The following is a 17,827-nucleotide window of genomic DNA, read 5'->3' as shown; positions in this document are numbered from 1 at the left end:
TAGCAAAGATATGAATGACAATCTGTAGTAATTCGCTATTATCGCTCTGCATAACTAATTATGCTGAGAAATCTTAAATGGTTTAAACATCTATGCTTTAGTGTTAGAGTCATCTATATGCCTTCCTTAAAGCACAGATTATCAAACGCTACGCTTTGAAAGATTGATAAGTCCCGGGATTAGATTATAGTTAATATATATTTCGCTGATAGTTTTAGTTGTTTATTCATCACTATCATACCTCACAAGTTATTCATCCATCCCACTTTTATCTATTATTGGGAAACTGGTCCCATTATCCCCAGTCGGAGCCACTATCCCAAACGGAAAAGGAGCTACTTTCAAGGTCCGGACCGGGTGGTTTCCCCTTTGTTGTGGCAGCGATTTTCGAGGCCTCAACACTCTCTTACCTATAATAGTCTAGTTAGCTCAAAATCTCTACACCCTTATTCAATTTTGAACAGTGCAAGCATGTAACAGATAACATGGGTGTCTCATAAATAAATTCTAAGCTCCCCAACTCCAACTCAAAAGTAAAACCCAACCTGTCTAACCCTCCTGTCACAAGATATATGACTAATATTGGATTGCCCAATAAAGAAACCCATAGCCAACTCTAAATCAAGACCAAAATCCTACATGCCTAACGCTCCTATTATATGGCTTCTCTTGGGAATCTAATAAATAAATTATATTTGATTCTAAATCCAAGCCAACTCCAAATCAAAATTAGGAACCAATCTGCCTCACCATATTCACCCTTTTTATGTTAGCAAATATATGGCTATTTGTTTCTATTTATAATGAGAATCGGTGTGCCACATACAATAGTTCTTCTGGATCTGTTGATTGATGCATCAATTAGCATAGCAATCTATATGTTGTAGCACAATAGTGAAATGTTGGTTTTCCCTTTGCCACTCACTGTAAGATTCTACACGACATTAGGCTCCAGATCTGTTCACCCATGAACAGGCAATCGTTTTGCTAATAGGTGACGTCACAGGCTTGTGGGAATTATCTGTGAGAAGTCAAACGACCTATCAGCCCTACCACGATTGTGAAGATCCATGGCTACCCTGTGATAGCGTTCATGGTAATGCTCCACAGCCTCTGCCCCATTATCTTTCTCTGTTTGGCGTGTGGCTTTCCGAAGTGCGCTTCCTTCTAGTGGTGGTGTGACGGTGCAATATTTGATGCTTAATTTGTGGCAGTTAAGTGACCAAAACTCATTCCTTAGATCCAAGAGCAATTGACATGGCCCTTTGGAGTCTAGAACAATAATTAATTCAGCCTTCCTTAATTTGGCTTGTTAGGACCTCTGCTTTTGCAATTGGAATGTGACTCTTTAGAATGTCGATTGTATGAACAACCTTTACATCCCTAGCCGGCTAATGGGGTGATATTAAGGTTGATATTCTAAGAAACCAATAATAAGTATGAAATTCACGAGACAAATATAATAAACTATGAATTATTCAGCTCCCCTACATGAGCCTTTTTAGCCTGGACCCTGCTACAAATGATGTTGACAAAAATTGAAGAGAACAAAAACGATGGAGCATAGGACTTTCTCTTCTCAATATTACAAATCACTTAAATAAGATTAAATTGGAAACATCAGTAATAAATGATTGGAGTTAAACTCGACTAAACTAGACTTAACTCAAACTTAACTAGGATACTTGAAGGGACAGTTTTGACACCTAACAAGTGGTTGGGATTAGATTCTCCAACACTCTCCCTTAATTACAACCACCTAAAAATTCAATTAAGATACATGTTGGTCTATGTCTCAGCTAGGTTTACAATTTAAAAATTGACTTCAACTTTTCTTCTTCTCTTTTTCCAAATCCTATAGCCTCTAAATTGTTTCAACTTGTTATCTTTTTTGTATCCTTCAAACCTCAGTTTCTTCATTTTCTAATGCAGATCTTCCATTCTTCTATCCTTTTTAAGCATACCCTAGAATTCTTCAAAAACGGACTTGTATGTGGGCTGTTGCCACATATTATCTTCTATAGTGTTATTTTCACCATCAATCTGTTGCAACATAAGATTATAATAAAATAATATTTCTTCAAGACTTCAAACCTAAAAATTTCATTGATTTTCTCGTCATTGTTGTTGTCTTCAACATTCATTTCTGCATCTTTTATGAAGACCTCATCTAGACATGGTGTTGTGAGCCATGCTTCAAGTAAATTTAACTCTTCTTCATAGTCATTTTTTGTACCTGCACATTGGCAATCAACATTAGAATTAAAAATATTTGGAGAACCACATTTGTTCTATTCCTTCTGCTCTGCAATGAGATTTTTTTCCTATTTCACTTCTTTCTCAGCTGTTGCTTCTACATTTGTCTCTATTTTCTCTTTTTGTGCTTCCTTCTTTGGCTCTTCCTTTGTTTCTGTACTAACTTGTGCTACTGCAAATAGGTTGCCTTCAATTGTCTCACCAAATAATATCATGTCAATATGATGTTTTTGCTGCATCACCTACAACCATTCATCATTAGCCAACAATTCTTCATAAAATATTACATGAGAAATATTAATTGTTGGATTCACCATATCATTGACTGCTCTAATGGCAGCTTCACTGTCATCAACAAGCTCTATTGTTGGATTCAGCAATTTTTCATCAGCAAGCTCTGTTGCTCGATTCACCAAACTTTCATCAGTAAGCACCGCTGTTGGAATCATCATATTATTATCATCAGCAAGATCTGTTGTTGGAATTACCAAATTTTCATCCACTTGTCGCTGTGCACAGTGGGGTTTGTGAGCATTTATGTGCTCCTTCTCTTTTGCTTCTAAAACTTTTTCATAGACATCATCCACTTGTGACTGAGCACAGTGGGATTCAACAATCCTTTCATCTTGATGTAGATCCACGTTCATCTTCAACTTCAATGCTCCCCCTTGCACCAAAACATCTCTCAAGAGAATCCCAAGCCTCCTTCGTAGTTTTGGCTTCTGAAATCAGGGGAAGAATGTTGTCATTGACATATTCTTTTATGCATTTTAATGCAAAGGCATCATTTTGCCTCTTCACTTCCAAATCCAAAAATATTTCAAACATATTCTGTTGTCGCTTTAACCTTCTTTGCCTCTTGGCTTTTCCCATTTGATCGCTGACAGAATGTGACTCAACAAAAAAATAAAACTTCAAACATAGCGACAAAATTCTCTTATACACAACTTCAGAAATAATAGATATACAAATCACTTACAAATACAATACTTTCTCAAAAACTTTCACATATCTTTGTTTTTTTTAATTCTTTTACAACCCATTTAAATCTCTATTTGTATTTTTTTTTTAATATAAATCAATCTTTTTTAAAAAGATATGCACAATTCCCTTTTTAAACAATACATGAACTTCCTTTTTTTTTAAAATCCTTTTCGTACTCTTTAAAATCACTTTTCAATACTCATATTCGTACCTTTTAAAAGAATTATAAACCACGCCTTTTTTTTTAAATGAAGCTGTCAGTGGATTTTATACGAATGCCATGAACCTTTTAAACTGTTCAAACCTTTACTTGACATAATTTGTTGTTGTTGTCTTCGTGGGCAAGAGCTATTTCCAACTCTATTGCTCCATTAATGCTCTCTTTAAAAGACTGTAAGGACAGTCTTAGGAGACAGGTTCTGACATCAGCTCTGTTCTCCGGCAAGAGCTAACTAGCCTGCTATCGGGCCTTTAATGCACCGATAGCGGGTCCACCATGCCGAGGCCCATGCCCATGTCCATAACATACACCATGTCGGAGATCCCTATCCCCAGCGAATTCCTGACGACTCCACCTTTTCTATTCAGCGATAGTTTATTTAATGTCGTTTAAGAGTATTAGTGAAAGCAGCATGATTTCCAGTACTTCTCATTTATTACCAGCAGATTCCCATTTATATTTCCCACTTCCGGAGTCCATTTGAATTTGAAATTTGTTTTCCCGCTTTGTTTTGAAATTTGTTGTTCTGCCTTGTTATCGCAGGCCATGCTCTCTTTCATACACTTGCGGCATGCTCTTTGGCAGATCCTGTGGAGATGAGATCACGAGATTGACGAGCTCTTGCTGTGGCCATGGTAACAGGGCCTCGGATGGCTGGCATGGCAATGCAGTGTACATTGCAAATACAAGCACACAGAATTTGTGATGGTTATGAGAATGAGGTGGTCTGAATGAAAGCATTGTTCACAATCACCAAATTCTTGAAGAAGCCATCCACCTGGTTTCTCAAGAGTTCTTAAATATTCGTCAACCCTTTCAATGTTTATGTTTGAATTCATCCACATGGATAGCCATTCTCATCTTTAACTTCTCCTCCTCACTATTTCCATTCTCAGAAAGTAATGGCATTGTCTAGATGAGTGACCTCAGGTCCGCAGCTACTGCATGTAAGCTTTCCAATCCATCGATTATTGCTTTGCACTTGTTGAAAAATTACCGTCTTTTGCAGGTCCAGGAAAGACACGGAACACAAGAAATCAGGCAGAACGCACAAGTTTAGGGTCGAATTTATTAACTAGTGAGAAGATTCAGATTCAGAAAAAGAAGAGCACATCAATAGAATCCATGCAAAGGAACCAGAAAATAATATAGTTATTGTCTTTACTCCATATAAAGCCCTATGCATAAGCGCATCAGGGGATGACAAGCCCAAATATAATACCTTCCCCTCACCCTCTAGGGTTTAATCAAAGCCTCTAACTTGGTACTGAAAATTCCAATTGCTGCATTGCGTTTCAGGTAATTGAAATTTTCATCTAGCTGATTATCCATGGCTCGCAGAATTTTGTCAGACGATCGGATGCCATCAGAGTGGTCGAGCAAAAGTTGTGGTCCTTGAACCTTTCTGATTTGAGTGTTCACTAAAAGACTTCCAGTTCTGATGATATCGGCATCCTTTGATATTTGAAAGACTTTACCTCTGGATCTAGTTGAACACAAGATTGCAGAGCGCCACATAATCTGAATCACAATATGAAAAGCTAATGTAAAGAGGCAAAGTTTATCTCGTTTATAAAAAAAAGGATGTCGACAAAAGGATATGTAAAAGACTATATGTAACTGGTTTTCATTCATAATACATAGATCAGATAGTTTTTTTCTTCAAAGGATGTTGAGCTGAAGTGGCGTGGCATATATTAATAAGGGTACAATTGGAAATTGGAATTTGTAGGTAGAGCTAAAAATTGGAACTAGTCTTGGCTTGGGAAATCGAAGGAGAAGCTGTTTGCTGGTCTCTCGCTGAGTTGCATGGAAGTCGAGTTTTATGTATAATATTTTAATAATGTTATATTATTGTTATTAAATATATTTTAAAAAAATATTATGGATTATAAAATAGTTGTTATATTAATTTTTTTTTTATTTTAAATTGAATTTTGATAATATTGTAAAAATCTAATGGAAAAATTATGATAGCATTTAGATAAACATATATTCTCTTTTTCCAAAATTTTGGTTAATAGATTAATATAAAAGATAAAATAACTATAAGTAAGGAAAATAAAAATAAATATTAATGATATACACAACATACATATAATTTTATTTTAGAAATCCTTAATTATGAAAATCAACAAACCTTAGAGTCATGCCTTTATCTTCTTTATTGTGTTAATTTCACTACACATAACATTTAGGTATTATGAAAAATCTGAAAACCTAATATGTTAAGTTTAAATTACATTAAAACTCTAATCCCTTAAGTGGGATTAAATCACAATGCAAAAAACCCAAAAAACCACAAAACATATCAAAAATATACGATGTAAAGAATGTCACATTCAAAACATTAATTGCCTAATATTAGGATATATCACCTAGCATAGATTCACGTTAAAGGATTCTTACCTAACTTATTTGATTTTGGTGAAATTGATATGATTGACATATCCTTAAATTACAATATTCTAGTTCCCCAATGAATCAGGTTTTCCTAGAACACAATTTTGAACCATTAGTATCTCCACTCTTCCACTTCCTACCCAACTTAATCCATTAGTAGTGCAATATTTTAATTTCTTATCAGATGAATTTAGTGATCTTTTCTTATGTTTTATCACTAAAGAAAAAAATAATTACTACTCATATTGTTGTTAAGTAATTGGTGTTGTCACAAACCACCTAGTCTAAATTCATGTTAAATATTTCCTCCCTAACAACTTATTTGATTTTGGTAGCATTGGTAAGAACTCTAGATATCCTCAACACATATTCGTTTATTTCCCCAAGGATTTAGGCCTACATGGAACATATTTTTATTCATCAATGTCTCTACTTTTCCACTTCCTAGCTAACTTAATATGTTAGTATTGTAATCTTCAAATTCTTTGTTGATTGGTTTTATCCTCTTAAAACTTCCTTTGAGAGACATAATAAGTTGCTTTGTCCTCTCTTAGAGATGGAAACTATTAGGATATTCCGACACATAGGAAATAGTTAAGTACAACTGGGTCTAGTATAGAGTTAGGTATAGAGTTAGGTAAAGTGTGCTTCTTTACCTTGTACATTTTGTAACTTACAATCCAACGGTCACAATATGTAGTGATCCGACGGTTCATTCTCTCCTCGGTATTACCGACACTTGATCCATGGCTTGACACCCGATTTGTTCATGATTTATATTTAAAGCGCAAGGAGGGTCATTTGTAAGGTAATCCATGCATGAGAGAAGCTTATGTAAATTTTCATTCTTTTATTAATAAATTGCCTGAAGTGGCCGCGTTGGCTCAGGCCGTGGACTGTTTCCCTCTTTTAGGGTTTTAACCACGTCAAAAATACTGGTGTATTGATCTGAGATCTGGTTGTGAGTGGTGTCCTTTGGTGTTCTGTCTGAGGAACTTACCCTGTAAATTCCTACGTGGTATCAGAGCTATTTGAGGGCCGCGTCTGTTGGTTATCCAAATCTGAAGCCGGTAGAACTGCATCCAACTGTCGTTTCCTAGATCTACTGTTTCTGACTGCTTTCGGGCCAAGAGGACTACTCTATTGTGTTGGGAGCATCTGTTCCAGTGAGGAACCCCTTTCGTTTCACGTGAAAAGGTTTCTGGTAGCCCTAGCTGCGTCATTTTTAAGATCTGGAGGTATACAGTGTTTATTTGTTGTTTACAGTTATTTCGATTTCGGTTTATTTAGATTTTTTTTTATTACCAGATCTATACCTTTCATTTCTGCATATGCTCTTTGCCCTATGACTCTGTGCGATCTAGGCAAATCAGAAACAGAAAGGAAGGATTTTTCTCATGCGTATGCTCTTTTCCCTGTGCCATAGTGTGATCTCGGAAAATCAAAAACATTGAGAAAAATATTTAGTTTCCGGCTAAAGCTAACTTTGAGCCGCAAGGTTCATTTTTTAAAATATTTAGTTTTTCGGCTAAAGCTAACTTTGAGCCGTAAGGTTCGTTTTCTTTGCATGTCCGCGTTGGGTTTTGTGTTTTTTGTTTTGTAGGGAAAAAGAGCTTTCTCAAAAACATCATCGGGACAGTTTTGAAAAACGTGCCTCTTGGCACGCCTCAGCCCCTTTATAGCTTGTGCATAGTGATTTATGTGGTCCACTTCTAGTTGCTTCATTCTCTGGCTACAAATATTTCTTAACTTTCATTGATGATTTCTCCAGACGCACTTGGGTCTACTTCTTAAAACTCAAGAGTGAAGTATTTAACACATTTTTGGCCTTCAAAGCCTTTGTTGAAAAACAATCTGGACATCAAATTCTTAAGCTAAGATCTGATAATGGCGGAGAATATGTTAAAAACACATTCATCAACTTTTTCACTGAGAATGGAATTCAAATGCAACATATTGTTCCATATACTCCACAACAAAATGGTGTAGCTGAAAGGAAGAATCGCACCTTAAAGGAAATGGCTAATTGTATGCTACAATCTAAAGGACTTGGTCTTAGTTTTTGGGCAGAAGCAATTAATTGTGCAAATTACATAATAAATCGAGGCTTTAAAGAATATCACTCCAGAAGAAGCATGGAGCTCAATCAAACCAGATGTAAGTCACTTTCGTGTTTTTGGAAGTGAAGCGTGGGCCCATATTCCAGATGAAAAGCATAAAGCTTTAGAACCTAAGAGTGAAAAATGTACTTTTGTTGGATATTCTGAAGATTTCAAAGGCTATAGACTTATTCCATTTAAGTCCAAAAGTGTTATCATTAGAAGAGATGTAAAATTTGATGAAAATATATTGGTCTGCGAGCCTAGTCCGGCGGATGTGCCACCTCTTCCTATCTCTTCTACTTTTGAAAACATTTCTTCTTCAGATGATGAAAGTGAGGATTACAATCCTCCCCCACCATCTCAGGATCCTCTTTCAGCTCCTCAGCTTCCAAAATGGGTTCGTGCTACTCGAGATGCAGCAGGTGATCTTGTCGGTGATCCTACAGATCAGCGACGCACACGTTCTCAGTTTGACAGAGCCTCTTCTTTACTGGCTCAAGCTCCAGTAAATTATGATCTTGACACCTTTGCAGAAGCTTCAGGCCATCCAGATTGGGACGCAGCTATGAATGAAGAATATCATTCATTATTGGCAAATGACACATGGGATCTTGTTCCTCTACCAAAGGGATGAAAACTTGTTAGATGCAAATGGGTTTATAGAACCAAGTATGGACCAGATGGGAAAGTTGATAAACATAAAGCTCGTCTTGTTGCTAAAGGTTTTTCACAGGTTGAAGGCATTGACTACACTCAAACCTTCTCCCCTGTTGCAAAAATGAACTCTATCTGCCTTGTTCTTCCCCTTGCTGCCTCGTCCAAATGGGAAGTCCACCAGATGGATGTTAAATCTGCCTTCTTGCATGGGGACTTGCATGGAGAAATCTACATGGAACAACCCATTGGCTTCATAAAAACAGACTCCAACCATGTATGTCGGCTTAAGAAATCCCTTTATGGTCTCAAGCAAGCTCCAAAAGCTTGGTATGCCAAAATGGATAGCTTTCTTTTAGAATCTGGCTTTTCTAGGTGTCATTCTGACAATACTGTCTACACCAAGAAAGTGGGCAAGTCTCTTATCATTCTTTTTCTTTATGTTGATGATCTTATCCTTACCAGTAGTGATCCCAACCTTGTAAACCATGTGAAGTCTAGCCTTAAAAATAAATTTGAAATGACAGACTTAAGACACTTACATTATTTTCTCGGTCTTCAAGTCTTGCAATCCAAGGAGGGTATTTCCCTTTCCCAGTCCAAGTATGCCTGTGATATTCTACGCCATTTTCACATGGAAGACTGTAAGCCAGCCCCTTCTCCCTTCCAGTCTAGAGTCAAACTTTCAGTCACTTTTACTTCTCCTGAAGTTGATGCTACCTTATACCGTCAACTTGTAGGAAAACTTCTGTATCTAACCCATACTCGTCCTGACCTTTCCTTTGTTGTTGGCCTTGTTGCTCGGTTTATGCAAAAACCACGTGAAAGTCATTGGAAAGCAGCCAAAAGAATACTTCGTTATGTTTGAGGTACAGTTCAGTTTGGGATTCATTACAATGTTGAAGCATCTCCTCTATTGGTTGGTTTCACTGATTCTGATTGGGCTGGTGACCCTGATGATTGGAAGTCTACTGCCGGTTATGTGTTCACTCTTGGTTCAGGACCTATTACATGGGCTTGCAAGAAACAAGGTGCCATTTCTCTTTCATCAGCAGAAGCAGAGTATCATGGTGCCGTAGAAGCTAGTAAGGAAGCCTTGTGGCTTCATCAGATCCTGTCAGAGTTTGGCTTTCAGCAGCAGCATTCGACTACACTTTGGTGTGATAATCAAAGTGCCATTCAACTATGCAAAGATCCAGTCCAACATCAGCACAACAAACACGTTGAACTGCACATGAACTTCATCAGAAATCTCATTCACGACCATGTTCTTGAAGTGCAATATTGTTCAACAGATGATCAAGTTGCAGACATCTTCACAAAGGCTCTCACAAAGGCGAAGTTCACTAAATTTCGATTGATGGTTGGAGTTCAGGAAGTTGTCACTAAGGGGGGATAGGCTCTAGTGCCTCCTTCCTTCTCCTATTGTGTCATATTGGTAAATCCTTCAATCCTATCCCAAGTTGTTCTTAATGGGGGATGTTAGGATATTCCGACACATAGGAAATAGTTAAGTACAACTTGGTCTAGTATAGAGTTAGGTATAAAGTTAGGTAAAGTGTGCTTCTTTACCTTGTACATTTTGTAACTTACAATTCGACGGTCACGATATGTAGTGATCTGATGGTTCATTCTCTCCTCGGTATTACTGACACTTGATCCGTGGCTTGACACCCAATTGGTCCATGATTTCTATTTAAAGCGCATGGAGGGTCATTTGTAGGGTAATCCGTGCATGAGAGAAGCTTATGTAAATTTTCATTCTTTTATTAATAAATTGCCTGAAGTGGCAGCGTTGGCTCAGGCCATGGACTATTTCCCTCTTTGAGGGTTTTAACCACGTCAAAAATACTGGTGTATTGATCCGAGATCTGGTTGTGAGCGGTGTCCTTTGGTGTTCTGTCTGAGGAACTTACCATGTAAATTCCTACAGAAACTCCCTTAAAATTTACTCCACCTTCTTTTATCCTATGGTATTTTTAATCTATTATTTCTTGAGAAGAAAAAAGAAATAATAATCACAATTGATAAAACCTTTTTCTTTTATTCTACTTAATTTGAATACTTTAATATTTCACTAACCATGTTTTCAATAAGGAGTTCTATGAAGGAAGCATTTGCAAACTGATCAAAAAACGGATTCATTCTCAGTAGCTTCATTTTATTTCATTTTCACATGATGGAGGGGTAGAGCTTCTTGTATCTTAAAGAGATTTGGGGGGACTATTAATAGAAGAAAGAAAGGAAGATTTCTAGGGCATAACTAGATCTTTTGGATTCATAAGTAAGATTTTTTTAATTTTTTTAATTTGTATATTTCAAATAGAATGTGATGTGGGTTTTGAATATGGAAATTAGATTTTTGAAACTAGTTTTGCAAATGGGTTTTAGGTTTTAGATATGGGTTTTGAGTTTTCCTTTCTCTTCCCCAAATCTCTCCCTCTGCTTCCACTCCTCATTCTCACCCTTCCCATCTTCCACTCCTATTTTTATTCCCCCTCCGCTTCCCTCCTCCTCTTTCTCCCCCTCTCTCCCTTAACCTCTCCATATTTTTCTACCTATTCATTTCCTTCCACTCCTCCTCCCTCTTTCTCTTACCCTTTTCTTTTTCTTCCCCGTCCTCTTGCTCTTCCTATTTTTCTATGGAAGCTTGATAATACTGAGAGGGGGGTGAATCAATATTGTGCACTATGATTCAACTTGTACCAATTTTTTCCTTTTTTACACAATTAATTGAATCATAAATATATCATCAACAACACAATATAAATAGCAGATCTAAAGATAAACATGAACTATGAGTAGTACATAAACCATCACAAGTAAATCATGTGAACACTAATGAGCACCACATAAACATTATCATGCACATGAACACACCAAATGTAAGGTGTAAACCTTTCCAGAAGAAAACTACCATTTGTTTGTCTTCATTTGCTTCTTCTTATTATATCAAAATCTTTATTTTCCATCATATGAAATGTCCACCACTAGTGTGAAAGCCAAAACTTTCTATCATGAAAGAAATTACTCGCTCTAGATATCCTCAACACATATTCGTTTATTTCCCTAAGGATTTAGGCCTACATGGAACATATTTTTATTCATCAATGTCTCTACTTTTCCACTTCCTGGCTAACTTAATTTGTTAGTATTGTAATCTTCGAATTCTTTGTTGATTGGTTTTATCCTCTTAAAACTTCCTTCGAGAGACATAATAAGTTGCTTTGTCCTCTCTTAGAGATGGAAACTCCCTTAAAATTTACTCCACCTTATTTTATCCTATGGTATTTTTAATCTATTATTTCTTGAGAAGAAAAAAGAAATAATAATCACAATTGATGAAACCTTTTTCTTTTATTCTACTTAACTTGAATACTTTAATATTTCACTAACCATGTTTTCAATAAGGAGTTCTATGAAAGAAGCATTTGCAAACTGATCAAGAAATGGATTCATTCTCGGTAGCTTCATTTTATTTCATTTCCACATGATGGAGGGGTAGAGCTTCTTATATGTTAAAGAGATTTGTGGGGACTATTAATAGAAGAAAGAAAGGAAGATTTCTAGGGCATCACTAGATCTTTTGGATTCATAAGTAAGATTTTTGTCATTTTTTAAATTTGTATATTTCAAATAGAATGTGATGTGGGTTTTGAAGATGGAAATTAGATTTTTGAAACTAGTTTTGCAAATGGGTTTTAGGTTTTAGATATGGGTTTTGAGTTTTCCTTTCTCTTCCCAAAATCTCTCCCTCTCCTTCCACTCCTCATTCTCACCCTTCCCATCTTTCACTCCTATTTTTATTCCCCCCTCCGCTCCTCTCCTCCTCTTCCTCCCCCTCTCTCCCTTAACCTCTCCATATTTTTCTACCTATTCATTTCCTTCCACTCCTCCTCCCTCTTTCTCCCTCTTTGTGGCCTCACTCCTGCCCCACCTAAGGGTTGCGCTATCACAACAGAAGATTGGGACCCAGGCAAAAGCTCTGGAAATCGTGATGAGACACCAATGTAGGATGCTAATATGGGGCTTCAGTAGATTCATGCGCAGTTGCAAAACCTTTGCCTCGAAATGAAAAGTCTAAAGAAAGATAGAACAGTTAGGCCGAAGGCACGTGAAGAAGTCTGGTGCCTCAAATACAAAGGTCAAGAGCATGACAAGGATCAATGTCCCATCTTTGTGAACTATGTTATAGCAGGGGGACCAATGCCTATAAGGTTAGAGGCTATGGCAAGGCCAAGTACAGGGCCCACGCTATGGTGTGCCATATGCCAAGTAGCTGGGAAACATGCGATCGACAACTGCCATTTACTACAGAAATTCATACAGACACCACACAGCTCTTCTACAATTTCTATCAATCAGTAGTTCATGACGAGCGCAATTGCCATAGTTATGAATTAATGATGGACAAGACACCTGTATACAGGGTGCAAGCAAAAAACGGCTTCCAAACCAAGGCGTTGGGAGAGTGCGAGGTGAGTATCATGAGCGCGAGGTGAGTATCGAGGTGATTGTTTTAACCCATAAAAAGACTTTTTTAACATGCATATCGGTTCTTTCTTACCCTTCACCACAAAGTCTTCAAGTTACTTCATGTAGATATCTTCTTCCAGATCTCCATGAAGAAATAATGTATTCACATCCATCTGTTCTACCTCAAAATAAAAAGCAGCAACAACAGATAAAAGTAATCTAATAGAAGCTACCTTAGCAACAGGAGAAAAAATATCACCAAAATCAATTCTTGACACCTCGGAATAACCTTTTGCTACCAACTGAGCTTTTTATTTCTCCACATTGCCTTATGCATTCATCTTCTTCTTAAACACCCATTTGTTTCCAATGGGTTTCCTTCCAGCCGACAACTCCACTAGACCCCAACCCTCATTTCTGTCCAAAGATGTCATTTCATCAACCATGGCCTCTTTCCATAGTTTTCCATCTTCTGAATCTACTATCTCCCTCACATTTTTGGGATCATCATCAGTAATATATAGAGAAAAAACTGAACAAAAATCAGATGGACTATACCTTTCTGGTTGCCTTCTTTCTCAAACCGATCTTCTCATAGTTGGACTCGGTGGCTCTTCATCTTTTGATTCCTCTTATTTTGTAGTCTTATTCTTCCTCCTTCAGCTCAAAATCTATCTTCTCAGGTTCCTTTGGTAGGAATTCATGTTTAATAACATATTTCACCTCTCTAAACACCACATCTCGACTATACACAACCTTCCTTGTTTCTGTGTTCCAAAGCTTATAACCTTTCAAACCATCCTTATACCCAATAAAGATGCACCTTTTAGATTTACTATCCAACTTGGCTCTTTTCTCCTTTGGAACATGTACATATGCATCGCAGCCAAATACCCTCAGATGTGAAAGAGAGGGTTTCTTACCAGTCCATACCTTTTGCGAAGAATTATCCTCCAACATTGCTAAAGGTGATCTATTGACCAAGTAACATGCAGTCTCCACCACCTCTGCCCAGAATTTGTGTCCTAACCTAGCACCATTGAGCATGCTTCTTGCCTTCTCCATCAACATCTTGTTCATTCTTTTTGCAACTCTGTTTTTTTGAGGTGTGTATGGAGTAGTTTTTTGTCGTTATATACCACACTTTTTATTGAAATCTTCAAATTCCTTCTTTCATGACTCTCCACCGGTATCTGTCCTCAGCACCTTTATCTTCTTCTTTGTCTGGTTTTCCACCAAAGCCCTAAATTCTTTAAATCTGTCAAAGACTTTAGATTTCTTCATGAGGAAATATATCCATGTATGTACACATACTTAGCTAGTGATGAACTGACATAGGTCCAAACATATCACTCTGTACAAGCTCTAATATCCCTTTCGCCCTCTTAGCAGTAGAGGGGAAATTCACCTGATTCTACTTCCCATATACACAATGTTAACAGAAATCGAACTCTAGAGAGAAATTAGACATGCCTTCTACCATACCATTACCATGAAGTATTCAAAGGCCCTTCTCTCCAATCTATCAAAGCCTTTGATGCCATAGCATGGTCTTTTCTCCAGAGACCACCATATTTTCTGCTCCATTTTGAAGAACCGCAGAACTATTGCACCCATCAATAACAATGCTACCCAGAATCTTGTACAAAGTTCCAATCTGAACTCCCCACATCAATACCAATGCTCCCCGCACAATCTTGTAGGTATCTTTCTCGAACACTATTTTTACACCTCCATCATCCATCTTTCTTATAGAAATCAGATTTATGGCCAATGCGGGAATATGCAGAACACCCGAAAGTGTTCTAATCCTTCCACCTTGTAGCTTCCACTTGAATTTTCCGCGACCACTGATTCTACTTCCTATCATCCCCTAAAAAGACATCACCACCGTCATATTTCTCATACTCACAAAACCACTCCCTATGGGGAGTGAAGTGAAAGGATGCACCTAATTCAATCAACCATGCCTCATGATATACATGTGTACTTGAAGGAGAAGCCAAGTACACATCCCCACCTTCATCTGAGTTGGTTTTCACCTCTGCAGAAGGAGCATCATCGGATCCCTTTCCTTTCTCAGGAGCTTTAAATTTATAGTCCTTTTTGAAGTGCCCTTCCTTTCCACATTTCTGGCATGCCTTTACAGGTTTTCCTAGAGATTTAGATCTCACTCTAGATTTAGATCTCCCACTCAAGGACTTATTTTTGTTTCTATTCTTAGATTGTCCTCGTACAGACAAGGCATCACCATTCTGGACCTCCTTATTTTTCCATCTCATCTCCTCCAACAGTAAGGATGAAACTATTTCATTAAACTCCAAGGTAGTTGTATCGCTACCTATTGTAACAACCAAACTATCCCATGAATTTGGTAGAGAACACAACAAATTGATGAACTTATATTCATCTGATATTTAAATATCAACAAATAACAACTGGCTTACCACAGTATTAAAAGCGTTCAGATGCTTTTTCATCGAGTCTCCATCCTTTATCCTCAAGGTATACAACTTTTTCTGTAGGAACAGTTTATTCACCAGAGATATAGATTGGTACAAAGTCCCTAACTTGTCCCACAAAGCCTTCACCAAAGCTTCCCCTGATACATTCAACAATATTGAATCTGAGATACATAACCATATTTTTCTCTTTGCTTTCCCATCCAACTTCTTCCAGTCTTCGTCTAACATTGTCGTCAGTTTAGTATCCAGATCTACCATGATCCATTGATCTCTATCCTCAGTATTATCAAGCTTCCATAGAAAAATAAGAAGAGCAAGAGGATGGGGAAGAAAAACAAAAGGGTAAGAGAAAGAGGGAGGAGGAGTGGAAGGAAATGAATAGGTAGAAAAATATGGAGAGGTTAAGGGAGAGAGGGGGAGGAAGAGGAGGAGAGAAGTGGAGGGGGGAATAAAAATAGGAGTGGAAGATGGGAAGGGTGAGAATGAGGAGTGGAAGGGGAGGGAGATATTTGGGGAAGAGAAAGGAAAACTCAAAACCCATATCTAAAACCTAAAACCCATTTGCAAAACTAGTTTCAAAAATCTAATTTCCATCTTCAAAACCCACATCACATTCTATTTGAAATATACAAATTTAAAAAATGAAAAAAATCTTACTTATGAATCCAAAAGATCTAGTGATGCCCTAGAAATCTTCCTTTCTTTCTTCTATTAATAGTCCCCCCAAATCTCTTTAAGATACAAGAAGCTCTACCCCTCCATCATGTGAAAATGAAATAAAATGAAGCTACTGAGAATGAATCCATTTTTTGATCAGTTTGCAAATGCTTCCTTCATAGAACTCCTTATTGAAAACATGGTTAGTGAAATATTAAAGTATTCAAGTTAAGTAGAATAAAAGAAAAAGGTTTCATCAATTGTGATTATTATTTCTTTTTCTTCTCAAGAAATAATAGATTAAAAAAACCATAGGATAAAAGAAGGTGGAGTAAATTTTAAGGGAGTTTCCATCTCTAAGAGAGGACAAAGCAACTTATTATGTCTCTCAAAGGAAGTTTTAAGAGGATAAAACCAATCAACAAAGAATTTGAAGATTACAATACTAACATATTAAGTTAGCTGGGAAGTGGAAAAGTAGAGACATTGATGAATAAAAATATGTTCCATGTAGGCCTAAATCCTTGGGGAAATAAACGAATATGTGTTGAGGATATCTAGAGCTCTTACCAATGCTACCAAAATCAAATAAGTTGTTAGGGAGGAAATATTTAACATGAATTTAGACTAGGTGGTTTGTGACAACACCAATTACTTAACAACAATATGAGTAGTAATTATTTTTTTCTTTAGTGATAAAACATAAGAAAAGATCACTAAATTCATCCGATAAGAAATTAAAATATTGCACTACTAATGGATTAAGTTGGGTAGGAAGTGGAAGAGTGGAGATACTAATGGTTCAAAATTGTGTTCTAGGAAAACCTGATTCATTGGGGAACTAGAATATTGTAATTTAAGGATATGTCAATCATATCAATTTCACCAAAATCAAATAAGTTAGGTAAGAATCCTTTAACATGAATCTATGCTAGGTGATATATCCTAATATTAGGCAATTAATGTTTTGAATGTGACATTCTTTACATGGTATATTTTTGATATGTTTTGTGGTTTTTTGGGTTTTTTTGCATTGTGATTTAATCCCACTTAAGGGATTAGAGTTTTAATGTAATTTAAAGTTAACATATTAGGTTTTCAGATTTTGCATAATACCTAAATGTTATGTGTAGTGAAATTAACACAATAAAGAAGATAAAGGCATGACTCTAAGGTTTGTTGATTTTCATAATTAAGGATTTCTAAAATAAAATTATATGTATGTTGTGTATATCATTAATATTTATTTTTATTTTCCTTACTTATAGTTATTTTATCTTTTATATTAATCTATTAACCAAAATTTTGGAAAAAGAGAATATATGTTTATCTAAATGCTATCATAATTTTTCCATTAGATTTTTACAAGATTATCAAAATTCAATTTAAAATTAAAAAAAAAATTAATATAACAACTATTTTATAATCCATAATGTTTTTTTAAAATATATTTAATAACAATAATATAACATTATTAAAATATTATACATAAAACTCGACTTCCATTCAACTCAGCAAGAGACCAGCAAACAGCTTCTCCTTCGATTTCCCAAGCCAAGACTAGTTCCAATTTTTAGCTCTACCTACAAATTCAAATTTCCAATTGTACC

This window comes from Pinus tabuliformis, chromosome 4_1 (genome assembly GCF_031772625.1).
Source record: "Pinus tabuliformis cultivar Carrire ecotype Pingquan chromosome 4_1, CPIR1, whole genome shotgun sequence".
In the NCBI taxonomy this organism is placed as follows: Eukaryota; Viridiplantae; Streptophyta; class Pinopsida; order Pinales; family Pinaceae; genus Pinus; species Pinus tabuliformis.
Note: the sequence above shows the minus strand (reverse complement) of the source record.